Here is a 20,094-nt window from a genome sequence, read left to right as displayed (position 1 = left end):
GTTTATCAAATTAAGGACTTCCCTTCTATTCCTAGTTTCCTAGAGAGAAAAGAATGGATGCTATTTTTTGTAAAAATTTTTCACTACATTTATTCGTATGATCATAAAATTTTTCTCCTTTATTTGGTTAATGTGGTAACTTATGTAAATTGACGTAGAATTCTTGGAATAAATGCAACTCGGTCATGATTTTTTTAAAGAACTTGCTAAGTATTAATTTAATACTTTTCAAACTCACTGAAAAGAAAGATTTTCTTTTTCTTTCTTTTTTTTTTACAAGGGTTCTTCTATAAAGATTAAAGGGAGGAAAACTCATTGGGACTAAGCAGGGAGCAGCAGGAGAAATCCCAAATACATTTAAAACTTCCAAAGCTGCTAACCACAAGAACAACACTGGCACATTTCATATTCAATGAGTTACACCATGAGAGGTCTGCAAAAGGAACAGACCTGCCTGCAGGCAAGGGTGGAATGAGAGGGTCTGCAAGTTTCCATCAATCTTCTGGCTTCTAAAACCAGCTTTTGCTTGAAGAGCCAATAAAACTCTATACTTCAGCCCCTGGGCAGAGGCTTTCTGAGGATCAAAACACATGGCTCATCAATCCCATAGGATTATGAGTAAGGAGTGTAAAAGGAATTCGCAAACTGGCACAGGGCTTTTCACAGAATAGATTTTCAATAAATATTGGCGGACTAACAGATTTCTCTTACCTACGTATCATAGAATACATTTCTCATCTTTTCTTTTTTCTTTTAGAAGTTGGAGGAACTAGAACCCAGTTTCTAAAGTCATTTCATCACTAAATCCTTATATTTCGTAATGAGAAAAGAAATAGCCATCAACATTCTAACTAGAAAATACATGCGTCTTCATGTATGGAATGATGCCACCAAACCGTTCCAAGTACACAAGCTCTGGAGAGACGATGAGTTTACCCTGGTCCAACTATCTTGTTCAGTCTCTCTCGTGATTCCCGTTCCTGAGATGGCTTGTCAGGGCTGGTGGCACAGTCTTTAGCTGCAAGGTTAAAAGCTTTCCAGTTTGTTATCTACCGTGTGTTTCTGCATTTCTGCTAAAGTCTACCTTCCTCCAGGGCTCTGACTGTGTCTTATCTTTTGTTCTCTTTCCTGGCCAAGTACTGAAGACACAAGAGATTTGGTCATTTATTACTGAACTAGAGATGACTGACCCGTGGGGCTCACCCTGGACCTGGGCTTCGCTGACACCATTCTTTAACCAGCTGTGCTACTGACGAAATTGCCCACGATAGCGTAGAAGACAGAAATGCTCTGTCAAAATAGAAATCCTTAAAAACTCTAAAATCATCAGCTTTCACTAAATTTCTCTCTATTGTCCTTCCATTTATTTATTTATGAGGTCCAGTGCTTACTGGATGCCTTTAAACTGAAGATCTGGGCTGTTCAAGAGTATTTTTGAAACAGTCGGTCAGTTGTGAAATTAATACTCCTTGATTGTCCGATAGTTGCTGACTTGTGAGTTGGTTTTTCAGGGAACCCTCCCAAGGCTCAATTTAATCATTTCACCAAAGAGGTTGTGCTGTATGTCAGCTCAAACCACTGTCATCAGGAGAGACTGTTCTCTCCCTTAACTCTCCCAGACTCAGTCTGTTTCTTCCCACCCTTTGTAGACGTATTTCCCTGAACAATCTCATGGTGATGCAGTGAGTACTGATTTGCTACCGGCAGCTTCTGTTTTTTCCCATGATCCTAGAATCACTCCAATTTGGGAGGCAACAATCCCTGGAAAATGACCACTGTCCCTTGCATCCTTGGCTTCTAACCTTTTACCAGTGACTCTAAGCATTTTGGCTGAAATAGCGTTATGTCGAGATGTACCAATTAATTTTACGTCATAGATCTCAGAGATCATCAGATTTTTGGAGCTAGAAGGAACCTCAATGATTGACTAGTCAACTCCATTTTAACAAAATTGAGCTCCAGAATAAATGCCTCAGCCTACATCAAGAGAGAGAACCAAGATCAAAGTTGTTCCCAACTCTCTGGAAACAATGTGGTAACTTAATTTAAGTAAGCAAGACCTCAGTCCAGGTCCCTCCCCCTCAAAATGAGGCAGCAGGGCTGCCCTGTAGACGGAAGCCTCCTGGGGAATTTCCTGCTGTATCCCAAGGAGGAAGAGGGTCCCTGCCCTGTTTGGGCAGATCTTTTTCGCATTCCTGACCCAGGTATCCTCTTATTCCTGACATTTATTAGGGTTCACTGGCGTAAGTCTCAAACAGCTTATGAAGCAACGTTTTAGAAATCACTCTGTGCTCTTTGTCCTGCCCACCCCAGCCTCATACCCTCCCCTCTGAGGATGGCTCCACAAAGAGGGAGAGCACAGACCGGTCACCTCTAGAGTCTGGGAAGGGAACCTGCTAAAAATTGCCCTACTTCCAGTAAGAAATTAGTTTTGTCTGACCTCTATGTGAATAGAACTTGAACACTTGAACTTTGAGCTGTGATTCGATACCTGAAATTCCTTTCATTCCATATTTAAAGATAAGGCTTTAGAGGTAAACATAGCAGGACTAAGCATTCTCTGGACTCACTAATGCACATAAAGGGGTAAATAACTGACATGGGTCATTTCCTGGAGCTGATTTTGGAAAAGGAGGAGGGAAAGGAGAGGTCAAGGGCACTGAAGGGAGAATGAACATAGGAAAAAGAAAGGCTGGAGGCATTAAAGAGAAAGTCTGCCCACTTCACCATCTGCTACATTTAACTGCTTCTGGAACTGTTCCTCACTCTTTTTTTAAGTTAACTTTGACCACAAAGACAACTGCTATTGGTTTTCAAGTGGACAAGGATGTCTTTGGGTGGTATCTACTTAGACAAAGATGAATGGGAAGTAGTTACTTATAAACATGTGTATAGAAAGAAATTTCAAAATATGTAATACTCTTGTGTTATTGATCATTGATCATACCTAATCAGGGTGACATTTTATATTAATATGATCCTTTTGACTGGGGAGTTCAAAGTGGAAAAGGAACCATAGATTTATAGAAAACAGAAAAATCAGCTTCTGATGCACCCACTGGAATGTCGTCTGTGTTAGAATTCACCAAAAAAATGAAAGATAAAATCAATACTCATGTTAAAGGAATGCCCATATTGGTATGATTGTTTCCACAAATGGAAAAGTGGAAGCAGCGATGATGTTAAGAAAGTGGTAGAATGTAGTCCCTTTTTATTTTCTGGGGGAGAAGGCTAAGAAAGAGAAGGAAAAGAATGGAAGTGGATAGTGCTTCTGTTTACGCACTGCCTGGGTTAATATATAGTTGACAAGATTAATGGCTGCATAATAATTGCCTCTATTGTTTATCCACTGGATGACGGCCAGCCATCTTAACCACTCTGCCTGCCAGTGGGTTTGGGTTTGTAAAGAATGCAGTGAGTAGCTGATAGGGTCTATGTGCCAGGTGTAACCTTGCTAAAGAAGATGTTCAGGAAGAACCATACAGGGAGATTTGGTGATGTTCCCTCTGGTGGGGCGTGCCTCTCTGCACTTGATAAATAGTCTCACTTTGAAACTGCTGCGTGAATTGTAACAGAACAGAGCCAGGGTAGGCCCAGCCAAACCACCCCACCTGGGGAGGACAAAGAAAGGAAAACTCTCAGGATCCAGAGAAAGGTCTCATTTCTGCCCCGTCCAAGCTATAAAACAAAAAGAAGAGTGTTCCTCTTGGCTGTTTCTTGCACTGCCTTGGGATGTGCTGGGAAGCACTCACGTTTCATCAGCAGAACTGTAGGGATGTGAAAATACATTCCTCCCTGCTCTTTCCTGATCCACTTTCTAAGCTCCTGCCTCTTGCCTTTCACACTGTGAGACGAGCAAACAGACCAAGACTTTCAGTCATGAACCGCAGAAAGGATTTCCATGGAAAGGTACCATGAGTCCACCAGCTCTACTGCTCATCTTGTCTCATCTTGCCTCTCACATGGACCAGGGTAGTTTGATGTACAAAAACAAGGGCTATGGAATTCCTTCTCATGTGGCCTCGTTCTGATCTGGGTCACAAGTGTTCCCCTTGATTGCTTCAACCTTTGTGGGCTTCCTCATTTTCTGACAAATCAAGTTCAGATTTGAGACTTCTGAGGAGGCCCTCCTGGGGGCGGTACTAATACTTCTCCTACCTTCCCTTTCACCCCAACTTACACTGTTTTATTACGTAGTTCCATGCTTTCTTCCTTCCACCCAGATGTCCCCCTCCACCCGCTCTTTCTCGGTATATTCAAATCCTGTCCTTCTGATGCAAACCCTCTCATATATCCCTATTACACACTCTCATGCAGTTTGTTCTTTTCTTCATAACACTTATCCCTACTGCCATTAAATGCTTATATATGTAGCCATCAGCGGGTGGCTTTCTTCCTGACTGGACAGTGAGTTCCCTGAAGATAGGGACTACATGTATTGTGTTCTTTGACATAAATTAAGCAGCGGGCCGGTAGTAGGGGCTTAGATTAATTGTCAAGTTAATAGCTACATTAATTAATGTAAAGACCAGTTCAAATTTTCCCTTCCTTCATTAGCTCAACCTTCAGCCTCTCCAACTGAATATTTTCCTGCTAGTCATCATCGGAAGAAACAGGTGAACTTTGTGCTTCCTGCTGCCGCTATCATTTCCCATGTCTTGTCATTATTATCTGGATCTTAGTCTTATCTTCTGCTACCCTAAGGCTCCTGGAGAGCAGGGACTCTCATTCATTCTCTACATCATTTACAACTGCAAATAAAATTTTACCTAGCTGGGACTCAAAAACTGTTGGCTGAGTGGCGGATTAAAGTTTTTTATTTATTTATTTGATGTCTACAGTCCCACATTCTATGCATACATTACTTTTGCTATATTAGAATAAACTAAACAAATAAATAAATAAATAAATAAGCAGTCAACAAACCTTTTCACCATTTCAGAGTTTCAGCTGTATAGCATATGCTCCTTCCAGGGGCATTCCACTCCATTCTGCAAAGTCTTGAGTTGAAAGATATGAAGGCAGGGCATGAAGGAGTTCTAAGTTTGTGGCCAGAGACACAGAGGAGGTAAGAGGCTGGAGCAGTGGGAAAATGGAGACAGCAGGAATAACTACTTGCAGCAGACGGTTTAGATGGAAAAAATTGACAGCTACAAGAAACTCAAAGGAGTAATAAGCTTTGAGCTTAAGCTTTTATTTTGTATAAACTTGAGCTAAAGTCTTCATCCTGTATATTCTGTGTGACTTTGGGAAAATCACTTTTCCCCTGGATCTGTTTCTACGTAGATGAAATGGCACTACTGATGCTTATCTTTCAGATTACTGATGGGATTCATATGATAATATCTGAGAAATGGTTCTGTCAGTTCAAAAGGTTATGCGAGTGCAAGCAGTATTACCTAAATGGTGGTTGAGGACCGAGAACTGGCGTAAGACAGAGAGTTTGGGAGACCACAGACGGAAGCTTATGTTTCATCTGAGAGTAAGGAGAGCATCAGCCTAAAGCCCATTTGGAGTAATTGGAGATTGAAAAGTTAAGTGGGAGGAGGTACCCAGAATGTGAGGAAGGGATTTGGAGGATGGGGCAGAAGGAGCAACTAAATTGGGTATGAATGAGGCAAAAAGTATACAGAGTGTTGGAGATCAGATCGGAAGGGTCTTAGGAGAAGGTAAGGGGGGAATACTAAGGGAAAGAGGAGAGCTCAGGAGGCTCAGGTGAGAGGACAGGAGTTTATTTTTTCTCCTGTGAGGTATAAGGTACATACAATGAGAGGAGCATGAAAACAGGGAATCCACGTCCCCGTAGATGCAACATTCCAGGGATGAGAGAAGGCTGGGTGCCAAGGGGCTACCACAGAAAGTGGGCCTGTGCAGCTTAAAATCCACAATGTGATATGTCAATTATTCCTCAATACAGGTGGAGAAACATAAAATGCTTGCTACTTCCTGTTATTCAGATCCAATTAACATAATGTTGTCAATGTGGAGGACCATTGTGATGTTTTGTGGAATGTTAAGATAAAAAAGATCAGCTCATGGAGATGGAAAGTAGAACGGTGGTTGCCAGGGGCTGAGAGGAGAGGGAAACGGGCAGGATTGTTTACTGAGTACTGGGTTTTGGTTTTACAAAATGAAAATTGTTTTGGAAATGGATGGTGGGGACGGGTGTACAACAATGTGAAAGTGCTTAGTCCCGCTGAACTATATACCTAAAAATGATTAAAGTGAGAAGTTTTATGCTATGTATGTTTTACTACAATTTTTTACATTAATTAACCAACTAATTAATTAAAAGGAAAAAGTAAATTAAGGAAAGTTGATTGTACTCTCTACAGAGAGGACATGAGCAGAGGAGCAGGAAAGGTGTCCCTGAAGAACTGATGAAAGGAAAAGGAACCACAGAAACCAAAGTTGGAGAAAGTGCGCAAACCAGGCCAACTGATCATTTATCAATTCCATTGCTTCTTTCTGGACATGCAACCCCTACGTTTTCCCTTGCAGTTAGGTGTGGCCACATGACCAAGAGTTCTAGCCAAACTAATGTGAAAAGAACGATGTGGGCCACCCCGAAACCAGGCAGATAAAAACTTTCTACCTGTGTTCCTCTATGCTATTTTCCCATCTGGAGGCTGGGTGCTCATGCCCAGGGTGACTTTGGAACCCACGTGTTGACGATGGTGAAGCCACAACACAAGGAGCTCAGGTTCCTGCATCACTGCTTAGAGGATAGAACTCTGTCAATCAGGATATCTATTTTAGACTTTCCATCAGCAAGAAAAAACAAGTCTATTGTGTTCAAGCCAATAGGATATCATCGAGGGTGAGTTTGTTACAACAGCCGTCATTACCTTAATTAACACAGCATAGATGAGGCTGGGGAGAGGACTGAGGAGCTCACTGGCTGCATTTTTGAATAATGAAAGTGAGAATTATAAGGAGAGGAAGTGGAAACAGCTGGGAGAAAGAAGAGGATGGCAGTTAGTATCTATGGCTAGCCTTTGAAGCCAAGGTCTCAGAATAAAGAATATCAAAATGTGGCTTTTAACAAAGAAGTACTATTGCACATGATGACCTGGTCAGTCTATTTCCGTCCCTATTTAGCAGCTCCCATCTACTCTATGACCTTGGTCATAGCACTTAACTTGTCCTTGGCTTTCTATTTATAGCCACAAAAGAAAAATACCAACCACATTTCTATAAAAGTTTTTCCAAGACTCTAAGTTCCTTCTCTTGCTTTCTCTCTCTCCCTTTCTCCCCCAAATAATTTTTAATTGTTTAATGTGGGAAAATGTTGTATGCGAATTGCATTCCTTTCTGAGCCACTGCCTGGGTCATTTAAAAATAAACAATAGACAAAGGGAAACATTAACTTGGGGGGACTTTATAATAATAACCTCCAGATCTAGTCCAGGATTGGCTAAGAAGATAAAAGGAATTAGAAGATTGTGGCCATCTAGGCTACATTAAAAAAAAATATTCTACTTCCCCCTCTCATCCTCCCCAACAGGTATGCTCCAAATGGAGACAATGCCTAATTAATTCCGTGGTCCTGTCAGTTCCTATTATTGCTAAAATGTCCTCAGATGCTCAGATAAGTCATAGGCCAGTGAACAAACATGACTCTAAAGGCTAAAATTTGCAGAGACTCTGAAGCCTTTCAAGCAAAGAGAAGGTGTAAACAAGATTTATTATAATTAGTATTATTATTTTTATAAGCAGATAGGTCTACCCAGGACATGCAAACTTAGCCTTTGAGACTTGGTCATAAACATTTGGGCACTTTTCTATCCATTGTAATAGCACCAATGAGAGACTAAACTAGAAAACAAATCTGCAAATGAGTAGCTATCTGCTAATTAGTAAGCACTCTCCTTTGTATAAAATTCCAAGCCAATCTCTAATAGTTACACTTTATACTTACCTAGAGCCTTTCATCTAAAGTGCCCAAAGCATTTCTTGTTATACCAGTGCCAATTCTCTCAAAATTCCTGTAAGTCGGGGAACTAGAATTCCCATCCACAAGACCTTTTGGCCCTTGGTAAGATCTGAGCCCTTCTGTCTCCATCCCATGTACTTGTGGGTGACACTCATCCCCCAGGTCACAGTCCCCACCCCCAGCCCAATGAAGGGGAGAGGGATCCCACAGGGGCAGGAAATACTGGTTTCAGCTACATGGGAGGCAATGGGAGGGGAAGAAAAGCTAAGCCTTTGGAGTTAGACCTAACTACAAACCATGGCTTTAAATAAATTATCTTAACCTCTCTGAGCTTCCATTTGCTCATCTATAATCAAGCAGGTAAGATAATACTATAGTTCTTGGCACACAGCAGGCACTCAATAAACACTTGCTTAGGAGTATAAGGCCATTTCATCCTTTATACCCCTAATTTCCATTGAATCTTTGACACAAAGCAATATTTTATCTGATTAATATTGGTTGAGAGTCTGCATGGGAATACTGCCCATGATAGGCACTCAATAAATGTTAGTGGATTTGTCCTGCTATGGGAGAAGTCTATATCCAGTGCCCACGCTACCCAAGCCAACTTGGGTTTTCCATAAGAACAAGTGCACTATTACCTCACATAAATGCTAATCCCTGGGTTATTTCTTTAATTCCTGGGAATGATTTATTTAAGGGAAATTGTAACCCTCCCTCTTCAATACACCTACATTGGTTTTCCAAATCCTGTCATAGCCTGTATTTATAAACAAAGGAAAATAATATTGTGGATTTTTATCAGTTTGTTAAAGACCAAATACTAAATTATTTGTTACAGAGATTTGTTGAAAAAAAATTCTTATATAAAATTGTCTTGTGAAAATTTGAATGTATTACCATGCTTTATGGATTTGTTTGGATTAATTTTAGAAGGCAACTGCTTTAGTCCTTTCACTATTTAAAGACAAAATATTATACTTTCAATTATAAATATCACATTTGCATTAGATTTCTCATAACATTACCAAAAATCCAGCCAAACCATTTATCAATCAAGAGCTAAAAGTCAAAAGGAGTCTCTATCCCCTGGATGTAAAAATTTTTTTTAAAACACTATTTGCAAATTTACTTGGAAGATGATGATAGTGGCATTGCTTTCTAAGAACCTCAACCAACTCAAAACATGGTAATGACCAGACAACAATGATGGGGCATAGGGGAGATTCTGAGTAGACAAAATAGATACTTAAAACATTTGTGTCTAAAAGTCACGAATTTCATTCATGAGAGATCTTTCAGAATATCACTCAGAGCTAAGTCACCTTCCTTCTCCACAGTTCTACCAAGCTTTTTCATCGTCAGCAGATGAAAAGCAGCAAATCGGAAATGTGTAAACATTAGAAGGAGGAAGAGTTCTTACAGCTGTCAGTCAACAAGCCAACAAACCAACAAGTTCATTTTGAATGTTAACTATTTTTCTGGCACTTTAGCAGATGTTAAGGGACAGAAAAGCATAAGTTAATAGCCTTGCCCTCCATAGCTTATATATTGGTTAGGGTAGAAAAGAGCTCCACACAGAAAACAAATAAATTGCAGAACACTGACCATAAGCTTTAAAAGAATTCAGAGAAAGGAGAAATCAGCATGAGAGAGAGCATAAGAGATTCCATTGAGGCCAAATCTTTTTTAAAATATTAGAAAAATTAGAGCCAGCCCTGTATCTTAAAGACAAAAAACAATGTCTGAAAAGTAATGCCTTGAAATCATTGTGGGAGACATTTAAGAGGTAAAAAAAAAAAAATCTGCTCAGAAGTGATGATGAACAGGGGGTTTTAGGAAGCTTCAGTGTCTAAAACACAGTGATTTTTTAATATGCCTGGAAAACTGAATAAGGAGAAATCAACTCACAGTACAGAAGGAAAGATTTGCATAAGGCATTGGAACGTATTCTTTTTTTTTAAATTTTTTGAGGAAGATTAGCCCTGAACTAACATCTGCCACCAATCCTCCTCCTTTTGCTGAGAAAGACTGGCCCTGAGCTAACATCTGTGCCCATCTTCCTCCATTTTATGTGTGAGATGCCTACCACAGCATGGCTTGCCAAGCAGTGCCATGTCCACACCCGGGATCCGAACCAGTGAAACCCAAGCCACCAAAGCAGAACATGCGCACTTAACCACTGTGCCGCCAGGCTGGCCCCCTGGAATGTATTCTTGAATACATTTATGTTTTTTAAAATTCCTTCTTTTTTTTTTAAAGATTGGCCCTGAGCTAGCGTCTGTTGCCAATCTTTTTTTCCTTCTTCTCCCTAAAGCCCCCCAGTACATAGTTATATATTCTAGTTGTAGGTCCTTCTAATTCTACTATGTGGGACACCTCCACAGGATGGCTTGATGAGCAGTGCCAGGTCTGTGCCCAGTATCCAAAATGGTAAAACCCTGGGCCACGGAAGCAGAGCGCACGAACTTAACCACTTGGTCACAGGGCTGGCCCCAAATTCTTCCTCTTGAATGCTGCTTTTTAAATGGTTTCAGTGAAAGTGTGGAGGCAGAGTAATGGGTTCAATGACCCATTCAGTAGTCCTGGGTTGCATGACCTGTGTACGGAGGCCCTATCTTGCCCTGTCCTGCCAGCTTTGCCAATCCACAGGAGCAATGACACCTTTCCAGCAGAAGTGGCTCACCTTCAAGGAGGTTCACAGAAATCATCATCTATAATCAGGATTCTAAACAAGAACGTCACGAACTGCTCTGCTCATGACCCAGCTTGGGAAACAGGGCAGGTCTGCTTGTTAGCATCAGTGGAAAACAATGATGGTAACGGCCATGGGCCCAAGGTTGTGAAGAAGAACAAATATGCACACATCAAACTTGCTGCCTGACTCCTTGGAGATAGACAGACACTGGCTTGGATTTGAGGGGCACGAATGTAACACCCCAAGTCTCCCTCCCACTGACAAGAAAAGCAATGCAGGTCTAAGAAAAGCATTTAGTTCTAAGGATTAAATGAGGTTATATATATATATGACACAAATGAGAAAAAAATATATGTATTTAAAATAGTGTGATATTACATATACACACAGTTTCAGGGAGGATTGGTTCTAGGACCCACTGCGGACACCAAACCGCGGATGCTCAAGTCCCTTAGTCGACCCTTGGTATCCTTGGGCTCCCACATACACAGAAGGGAGACTGCTAAACATAGCACATGATTAGTGATTGCTTGAATCCATGACTGTGGAACTCACGGATACTGAGGGCCAACTGTATGCACAATGGTGTGATCGTATGTATATACATATAAAATGGCGTGATGTGAGAGGCACCAAGATAATCCCTCAAATTTCTTTCCTTCCAACCAGAAAAGCGATGCCATATGGTGAAGAGAGGATAATGGTTGTCTCTCCCCCAAGTAAAACACAGGCAATAAAAAACAGTGAAGTTCCTACCAGTGAGACACAACTAAGGACATGAGTTTCAGGTAAGTGGCCATTTGCAAATCTGTCCTAGATCAAAGATTGCAGGGATAGTATTCAAAAATGGAAAGAATATTTTCTCATTTTTTGATGCCATTCACAATGTGACAACTACAGATGCAACATACTTTTAAGTTTAATTTTCATTATCAACGTTTTCTCCATCACTTCCTTAAGTCTAGACTCTGGACAACCAACAAAGCAATAGATCAAGCTCTGCTTTGTAACATTTGCGAATTTCTGTGGTGTAAATGCTTCTAACCACACCAATTTCAAGCTTCCAATGCAACATCACTGAGAAACGGAGTTGCAAAGGGCTGAGGAATACACACCATGATACAATAGTTGTAAAGAATCTCAAGAGCATAGGTAATAGCAAAATGCAGTGAAACAATTAGGAAGCGATGAGGTTTTAGAATTTCTTAACTTTGTGTTTAATATAATTTTTACTCGTGAGTTTATATACTTTCATTTATAATAATGGCAATGTTTAACAACTAACAACATTCCTGAAAATTGAACAATCAGCTCTCAGGAACCAGTACGAGCCAGACCCAGCCCTCTACGGGTTCCATTCATTCCTGAGACCTAGCTACGTTACCAACCTGATTTCAGGAGCTGACAAGTGCCCTCACTTGTCCAATAAATATAAATCCAGTTGCTTTCCAGTCACCTGCAACCACAAGGATCTTGGCTTATTAAAGAAGTCCCTGCCAGCCAGAGTGGATGGGGATGGCTTTATCTAAAAGGCAGGGTTGAAGCTGCCACCTCTGCAGACCAACCTTCCAGCCTACCTAGCTGCTGCTGTCGCTTTTTGTTTTCTTTTTTTTTTGACTGGGTCTCCCAGCTTGTTAAGTGAAATTTCCACCTATGGAAAACCTGGGCATGCCATGCAATGGTCCCTTTAAATGTCTTCCTTAGATGAAGAATGTTTAATCAGCTGAGCTGAGTCTTCAGGCCCCACAGGAGCACCGGAGGATGTTAACAGCTCACAACCGCTCCTGCCCCTTCCCAGGGGCCTCAGCATCACTTTGTGAAACTGCACAGGGTGGAGCCCAGGCTTTTCCCTGGAGAGGAAGTGGCTGCCGGAATGCCAGATGTGCCATTCCCACAGCAGCTGGTGGAGGGCCCGTCTCTCCCAGGGTGAGGAGCAGCCTCCTCAGAGACAAGCCCCGGAAGTTTGCAAAGTTTCCATAGACTGGGGAGAACCTGGGCTTTGCAGGGCAGGAGGCAACACAGGATGAGAAATAGAACAGTATTCAGGGCTGATGCTCCCACCCACCTCCTTTGTTTCCTTCCCCTAGTGTTTGGAAAACCTGTTTAAGGAGTTATTCCAAGTGTTTTTTCAAGCTTCTAATCTGTTTTCAAAAATATCCTCGGAGAGGAAACAAAGATTGTTTGCTAGCAGTTGACGAGGGTGGAAATGGCTCAGAAAAGTCTTTCCAGCACACCTAGATGAAAGCCACAAGTTAAAGTTGGGGAGGGCTTGGACAGAAACCAGCCGGGGCGCCAGTCTGCAGTGCCCTGTTTGTCCTGCAGGTTTTAAAACAAGGGGGCAGCTGAAGTCCACTGCCCTGTGTGAAAGCTGGGGGTGGGAAGATGAAGACAGAGGGGAAGTGGGGGGAGCAAGGGTAGAGGTGCTTCAGACAACTGGGAAGGGGAGAGGGCTGGACGTGGGGAAACGGTGGGGAAATCAAGTAGGCAGTCCATCTGAAATCTCGTTTAATGTACATTTTCTCAGGGGCAGTGAGCTGAACTCTTCAGCCGTGCATCCAAAGTTGATTAAAAACCTGACATTTTCCATAATTGGACCTCATTAATAAATTCCTCAGGGTTCCAGGAGGCTCTGAAGAGGTAGAACAAGGCTTTGGGCAGATGAGAGCAACAGGAGGTTGTAAGATCCCAGACTGTGGAGTTAATTCCGTTTAATCAGCTTGGAGAAAGTCCGCATTCACAACAATCCCCGGGACTGACACTGAGCCCTCCCGCCCGCTTCAGCAGGGCTAGATTTTCTCTCATTCGTTTCTTCCTTACTTTTTAACTCCTACTTGCAACATGGGTGACGAGCTGCCCCGCAAGTTCTGCCAGTTAACTGGTAGGAACTAACGCCCCTCTTCTCTCGAAGATCCTCGTTGTTTCTATAGTAGGTGTGATTCCAGCTGCTGAGGAAGGCAGGCTGTCGCCTCCCAGCCTCCTCTGTTCAATTCCCATCCACCACGCCCACCACAGCCCTGCTCCACCCTTCTCTTCCTCTCCTGCTTCTATTCCCACCTCTATTCTCACTTGTGAGTTTGAGCTCAAATCCACACATAATCCCAAACCTTGAATTGAGACCTTAGCGTTGGCTTGTTGCCACACCAAATCTTGAGTGGTTAGTAAGTGGTAAGCTTGCTTGGTTGAAATGTACCTTCTCTTTTTCCTCTAGTAGAAATGAGCCTGAGCTGAAAAACACCCAAGGGTCAGCTACCTAGGGAAAAACGAGAAGCAAAATCCAAACTGGTGGGTCAACTTCTGAATAAGAAAGAACAAGGGTCAAATGCAGCATTTTGCCAGGGCTCCAAATGGCTCATTCTCATAGCATCTATATCTCTCAAATTCCTTCTTCCTTTTCTCAGCATTTCAGTGAGATGGGTCATCCAGTAAGACCAGCAAAGAAGAGACACAACAATATCAACCCACATCCCCAAGGACTCCATGGTCACTGGTCCTCAGAGCGGGACTCACCTCAGACCAAGGGAGAGTGTCTTCTATGGGATGTGACTTTTTTCATTTTCTAGGCTGGGGTTGAGCTGCAGAGAAAAGGGAATGGAGATGGAGATGGAGGGAGAAGAGAGGAAGAGTCAACTTACCAGAGATAGCGAAGCCCCAGGAGGTGGTCATCCAGACCTGCAGTTACCTCCTTACTGCACCCACTCACCCACACCCGTCTCCACAGCCCAAAGTCAAGCTCGGGAGCATGAGAGCGGCTGCCTCCTTCACTTCCAACTTAGGCTCTATTGTCCTATTCCCTTGCCGGGCCGCATTTGGGGATGTTCCTTCCTCTGAACTCTTCATCATCCCTTACTGTAACATCTCCTCATCCCCACTTCATGTAGAAAACAAGTTTCTTTGCACTGCTCTTTCTTATGATTATAGAGAAGTCTCAGGTGACACAATGTTGTCATCATAGTGAACTGGTAGCTGAGCTTTATCTCTCCCTCTCCTAGAAGGCTTCTTTGTGTTCTTCCTCTCAGCATGGGGTGTTATACTCAGGCCACCCTAAAGGAAACGATTGATGAATGTGTCTACAAAAAATTAAAATAAAAAACAAGCTTCCATATGGCAAATATGGTGGCCATTATAAACAAAGTCAAAGACAAATTAAAAACTGGAGAAAAGTCCATGTAACATATCTGACTGACAAAGGTCTGGTTTCTTAATAAACGAAGAGTCCTTACAAATCAATAAGACAAAGGGCAAAAGAAATTAACTATCTACTCATTAAAAAAAAAAGAGGGAGATACAATAAGTGCACTACATTGTTCAACATTTAAAAAATGAAAATCAAAAGAGTCACTGCTTGAGGGCCAGCCCAGTGGTGTAGTGGTTAAGTTCATAAGCTCTGCTTTGGTGGCCAAGGGTTCGCAGGTTTGGATCCCAGGCATGGACCTATGCACTGCACATCAAGCCATGCTGTGTATATAAAGTAGAGGAAGACTGGCATGGATGTTAGCTCAGGGACAAAATTTCTCACACACACGCACACACACACAACCTATTTTTTTTAAAAGTCACGCTTTTCCCTATCAGACTGGAAAGTACTAAAGTTTGGCAATCCCCAGCATTGGTGAGGATGGGGAGAAACAGGCAGTCATATACTGTTGGTGGGAGTCTGAACAGGTATAGTTTTGTAAAAGTAAATTTGGCAGCATCTAGCAAAGTTAAAAATATACATGCAGTTTGACCTAGAAATTCCTCTTTAAAAAATGTACTCTGTAGAAATAAAAGTACACAAAGATGCATGTACAAAGATGATCAATGGATCTTTATTTGCAATTCAAAAAACAAAAAAGAGGGCTGGCCCAGTGGCATAGTGGTTAAGTTCACGTACTCTGTTTTGGTGGCCCAGGGTTTGCAAGTTTGGATCCTGGGCACAGACCTATGCACTGCTCATCAAGCCATGCTGAGATGGCATCCTGCATACAAAATAGAGGAAGATTGGCACAGACGCTAGCTCAGCGACAATCTTTCTCAAGCAAAAAGAGGAAGATTGGTAACAGATGTTAGCTCAGGGCCAATCTTCCTTACCGGAAAAAGAAACCACACACACGAAAAAATGAAAAAGAATATGCATATATAGGCTATTATGTTGATTTTTTTAATTCTAAGAGAGAAATTGGTAAAGGTAGGTGTCAGTCTATTCAGGCTGCTACAACAAAATACCACAGACTAGGTGGCTTATAAACAACAGAAATTTATTTCCCACAGTTCTGGAGGCTGGGAAGTCCCAGATCAAGGCGCCAGGATGGTGGAGTTCTGGTGAGGGCCCCCTTCCTGGTTAACAGCCAGCATGTGTTTCCTCACATGGCGGAGGGGGCTCAGGTCTCTCTGGGGCCTTCTTTATAAGAGCATTAATCTCATTATGAGCACCCTGTCCTCATGGTCTAATCAGCCCCATGGGCCACTTTCTTAATACCATCATCTTTGGAGGTAAAGATGTCAACATGTGCATCTGGGGGAAGACAGACATTCAGATCATAGCAGTAGAATTGGAAGTAGGAAAAGAGAGAGGCTTTGATTTTGTATCTAAAATTTTTGTCTTATGATTTTTCCATGTTTATTTTTTTAAAAAACATTCATGTTTAAATCAATAGATAAACAAATGAAACTCTGGCTATACCTGCTGGTTGCTAACTCCTCTCTCATGCCCAAGAATTCCCCAAGGCAAACAGGGTTCACCTAACCAGCCCCAGTTAACCAACTCTTCAAACTGAGCAAAACTCTCAATAAATGGAAAAGCTCGGTGTCAGAATAGTTGACAAAAGACAAAAATTTCATCTCTCGAAAGTCCCTTTCCCAGTGACTCATTCAAAAACAGTTGAGGAAGGCTGGGTTGCAGGGCAATGAAATGGGGTTCTGGAGTTAGTGGTCACTCCCTTCACCCTGCTGCTTGTGGTGGGGCTGGCCTGGGTGGGGCTGAGAGCACATCAGCAGGGCAGTTGGTAGTCTCAGGGGCACCCACAGCTTTGACACCAATTGGCCCCGCTCTCTCTACTGTACCTGTTGTGGAAAAGAGTCAAGGAAGCTTAGAATCCTGCTCCAGGACATGATTCCAACTATATGATGTTCTGGAAAAGGCAAAACTATGGAGACAGTAAAAAGATCAGTGGTTGCCAGGGTTTGGGGAGGGGGAAGCCGGGGGAATAAATGGGTGGAGCACAGAGGATTTTTAGGGCAGTAGAACTATTCTGTATGACATTATAATGGTGGATATGTGTCATTATACATTTGTACAAACCCAGAGAATCTACAACGCCCAGAATGAACTTACTGTAAACTATGGACTGTGGGTGATTATGATGTGTCAATGTCAGTTCACTGATGGTCACAAATCTGGTGGGGGATGTTGATAACGGAGGTGGCTATGCAGGCATGTGGGCAGGGAGGTATACAAGAAATCTCTGTACCTTCTCAAGAAACAAACAAAAAGGTCTTACGCAATGACGGATAATTTTTAATGTATGCTTGTTAGGTGCTAAGTAAAAGCAAATCCAGTCCCAAGCATTGTTCCCATATCCACTGGGAGGAAGGAGTGCTGTGCTGTCTTCTCTCACCTGCTTCCTACAGCCTGGGACACTTTTCACTCCCAAATGGACTCTTCAGGGCCTGGCCAGGTTCCACGTGGAATTTCACTAAAATATTTGGGAAAGTAGTGGGGGCTTTCATTTCTTACTCCACACACATTCATAACTTGGAATTTTACTAGAATATCTTTATGCCTTGTTTCTATAAAAATAAAATGAAATAAATGGAACTCTGTAATATTATATTACTTAAACCTCTGATTTTAATTATAAACCAAATGTGCTTTTCTACTCTTTTGGATTTGTTAAACTTGGCCTGAACCCCACTTCTGAGGTTTGAGATAGGTCCATCCCCTCCTTGAGATTTTCCTGCCTTCATTCCTCTTCTTCCTCTTTGCGGTTGCCCCACTGCCTCCCCATGCAGTGTCTCCATGAAGCCCCACATCAGGGTGTCCTCAGACCCCACCCCCTTCTCTGTTCCCACGAGAAACCTAGGCTCACTCAGCGTTTCACGAGTTTAGTGACTCTCTGAGGAGTTATCAGAAGGCATCACAGGGTTCCATCCCCCAAAACCTGCTCCCCACCACTTTCAGCCCTTTGGAGAGTGAAGTCCACATTCTCTCACCGCCTGCCCTCCTCAGCGCCCCCTTAGGAACTCCGATGCATCCATTTCTTTCCATTTTAACAGAAACTAAACTAGCTAACTTAAATCAAAAGAAGAGTAGGTTATAAGGATATAGGGGGTCTCAGGAAATTCCAACGGACTGTAAGAACCAGAAAGCCCCGGGCAAGACTATCCTCTGTCTCTCTCTGCTTCTCCGTCTGCTACATTCTTCTCTCTCTGCAGTTCGTTTTCTCTGCTTCTCCATCCACACAGGGGGACGTGGCTGCATCTTAGCAACCAAGTACCCAGCTACATAAAAAGACAAACTGGCTGCCGTCAGAATCCCAATCCCAAATTCCCTGGAAGGAGTGTCAGATGGCCCTTGTCTAACTCTCTCCAGCCAGGAGGAAGAGGGTCTTACAGCAGCAGGTCACCTGAAAGGGGAAAGCCTCATGGGTGGCACCCTTGGGTGTTATTTCAGTCTTACAGAATGGCTAAGAAATATTCCTCTGGGGATTTGAGATTTGGGTATATTTTCAATAGAGATATTTGTTTTATTTCGTTTTGTTTTCACTAAAGTGAACCAAAGCACAGACTTTGGAATCAGACCCATTTGATTTTGAGTCTTTGCTCAGTCACTTAATAACTGGGCAATGTTCAGAAAATCACTTAACCTCTCTGGTCCTTAGTTTCCTTGTCTGTGAGGGTGGTTGTGAGTGTGGGTGCTATCATTTACGTGAAGTATCCAGTTCACAGTGGGTTCTCAGGAAATGCTGATTCTCTTCTTGCTCTATTTAGGCTTTTGATGGAGTGAGAATAACTTTCTACGGCACCATGTCACTCCCTTGCTTAAAGCCTTCCTGTGGCTCCCCGTAACCCTCAGAATACAGCGCTGTCTTCTCAAGATAACATACAAAGCTGTCGAAGATCTCTCTGTTCTCCACACTAGTCATTCCCCGTCACATCTATGCCCCCACCATACCAAAGCACTTACAGTTACCAGCGCCGATCATGCTCTCTCTCTTCCCCCCCATCCACTCCCCCAACCTCATCTGCCTAATGTCTACTCCTTCTTGGGGACTTTTTCCTCAGGAAAATTCTTCCTTGGCCATCACTTCCACCCACAAGGCTGTACTGAGTCCCTTCCATATGTTCCTGGACGGAAAACTTCCTCAGTTCTAGAGACTCTGCATTGCATGGTAGTCCATTCCACTGTTAATTTCTAGAAGGATCTATCACCCTCATCCCAACTGGCAATAGAACCGAAAATGCCTCCCCAGAACTTCCACCCAGTGGTCTTAGTTTTTACCCTGGAGCAACCTTCAAATTATTGGAATTATTGATTCAGTTACCCTGTTGCCCACTTTCCCAAATCTATCCCTCCATCTCCTCCACTAGACCTCAGGAAATGTGATTCAGAGACTATCCCTCATCTCATAACATCCTCTAGTTTGTCCCTATCCTTCTCAAAGCCTGGTGCTCATGCATGAGTCTAACCACCACCTCCCTCATTATGGATCCTACAAACCTATGCAGCCTCAGACTGAGTCACTCAGGTGAGCCACTTACCTAGGTCCTGGGAGCTTCTGGTCAACCACATCCCCTCCAAGTCCTTATCATATGACCTGCTGTCTGCCAAGTCCTATCTCTCCCCACCCCCTGGACTTATGCAAGTGACTGAAGTTACACAATAAGCCAAGGGCAGAGACCGGGAGCCATCTCGAAGTTTATGATCTCTAACCCAGCATGGTTCAGCAATTCATTTGTCCGCAATTCATTGAACTGATGACCTGATATATGTTGATAGTAACAGGAAGTGTGGTGAACACTTACTGAGGATCTACTGTGTCAGCATCTGGGCTAAGCAATATACATGCATTTTCTCATTTAATCCTCACAATAAAGTCCCTAAGGACTTTACAGATGAGGAAACTGAAGTTTAGAGAGACTAGGACATTTAATCAACAGCTCAATAGAATGAGGGGTTAGGTTAAACAACAAAACAATAAGGTCTCAGAGCATACCAAGGATGGCAGCTATAGGTTCCTATATTTCTCTCCTATAATTAGGAGTCTCCTAATTTTAAACCCTTGGCACCCAAAGTTGACTTTATTTTGACTTAGAAAAAAGAGGGCTTACATCATTCAAGCAAAGCCTGAGTGTCCAGAGCAATAGCCCAGCTCTCAGGTCTTCATCTTCTCAGGTATTGAGGTCTCTTCTTACGAGCTGTTTAGAACCCTTACAGCTCTTGCCTCACTCATCCGCCCCTTTTCTTAACCTGAATGCA

At 42.6% G+C, this 20,094-nt stretch overlaps 1 long non-coding RNA gene across 1 annotated transcript in view; it reads right to left on the bottom strand.

Moving 5' to 3' along the window:
- The window catches only part of LOC138919943 (uncharacterized), a 71,056-nt gene extending 51,262 nt beyond the window's left edge, over nt 1–19,794 (bottom strand). Inside the window, exons 1-2 of the long non-coding RNA XR_011430537.1 lie at nt 19,377–19,794; nt 14,145–14,209 (exon numbers count right to left, since the gene is read on the bottom strand). This is a non-coding gene — a long non-coding RNA (uncharacterized lncRNA). The remainder of the gene's footprint in view (nt 1–14,144; nt 14,210–19,376) is intronic.
- Between the last annotated feature and the right edge of the window lie 300 nt (nt 19,795–20,094).

This window comes from Equus caballus, chromosome 21 (assembly GCF_041296265.1).
Source record: "Equus caballus isolate H_3958 breed thoroughbred chromosome 21, TB-T2T, whole genome shotgun sequence".
NCBI lineage: Eukaryota > Metazoa > Chordata > Mammalia > Perissodactyla > Equidae > Equus > Equus caballus.
Note: the sequence above shows the minus strand (reverse complement) of the source record. Positions and strands in the feature narration are given on the sequence as shown.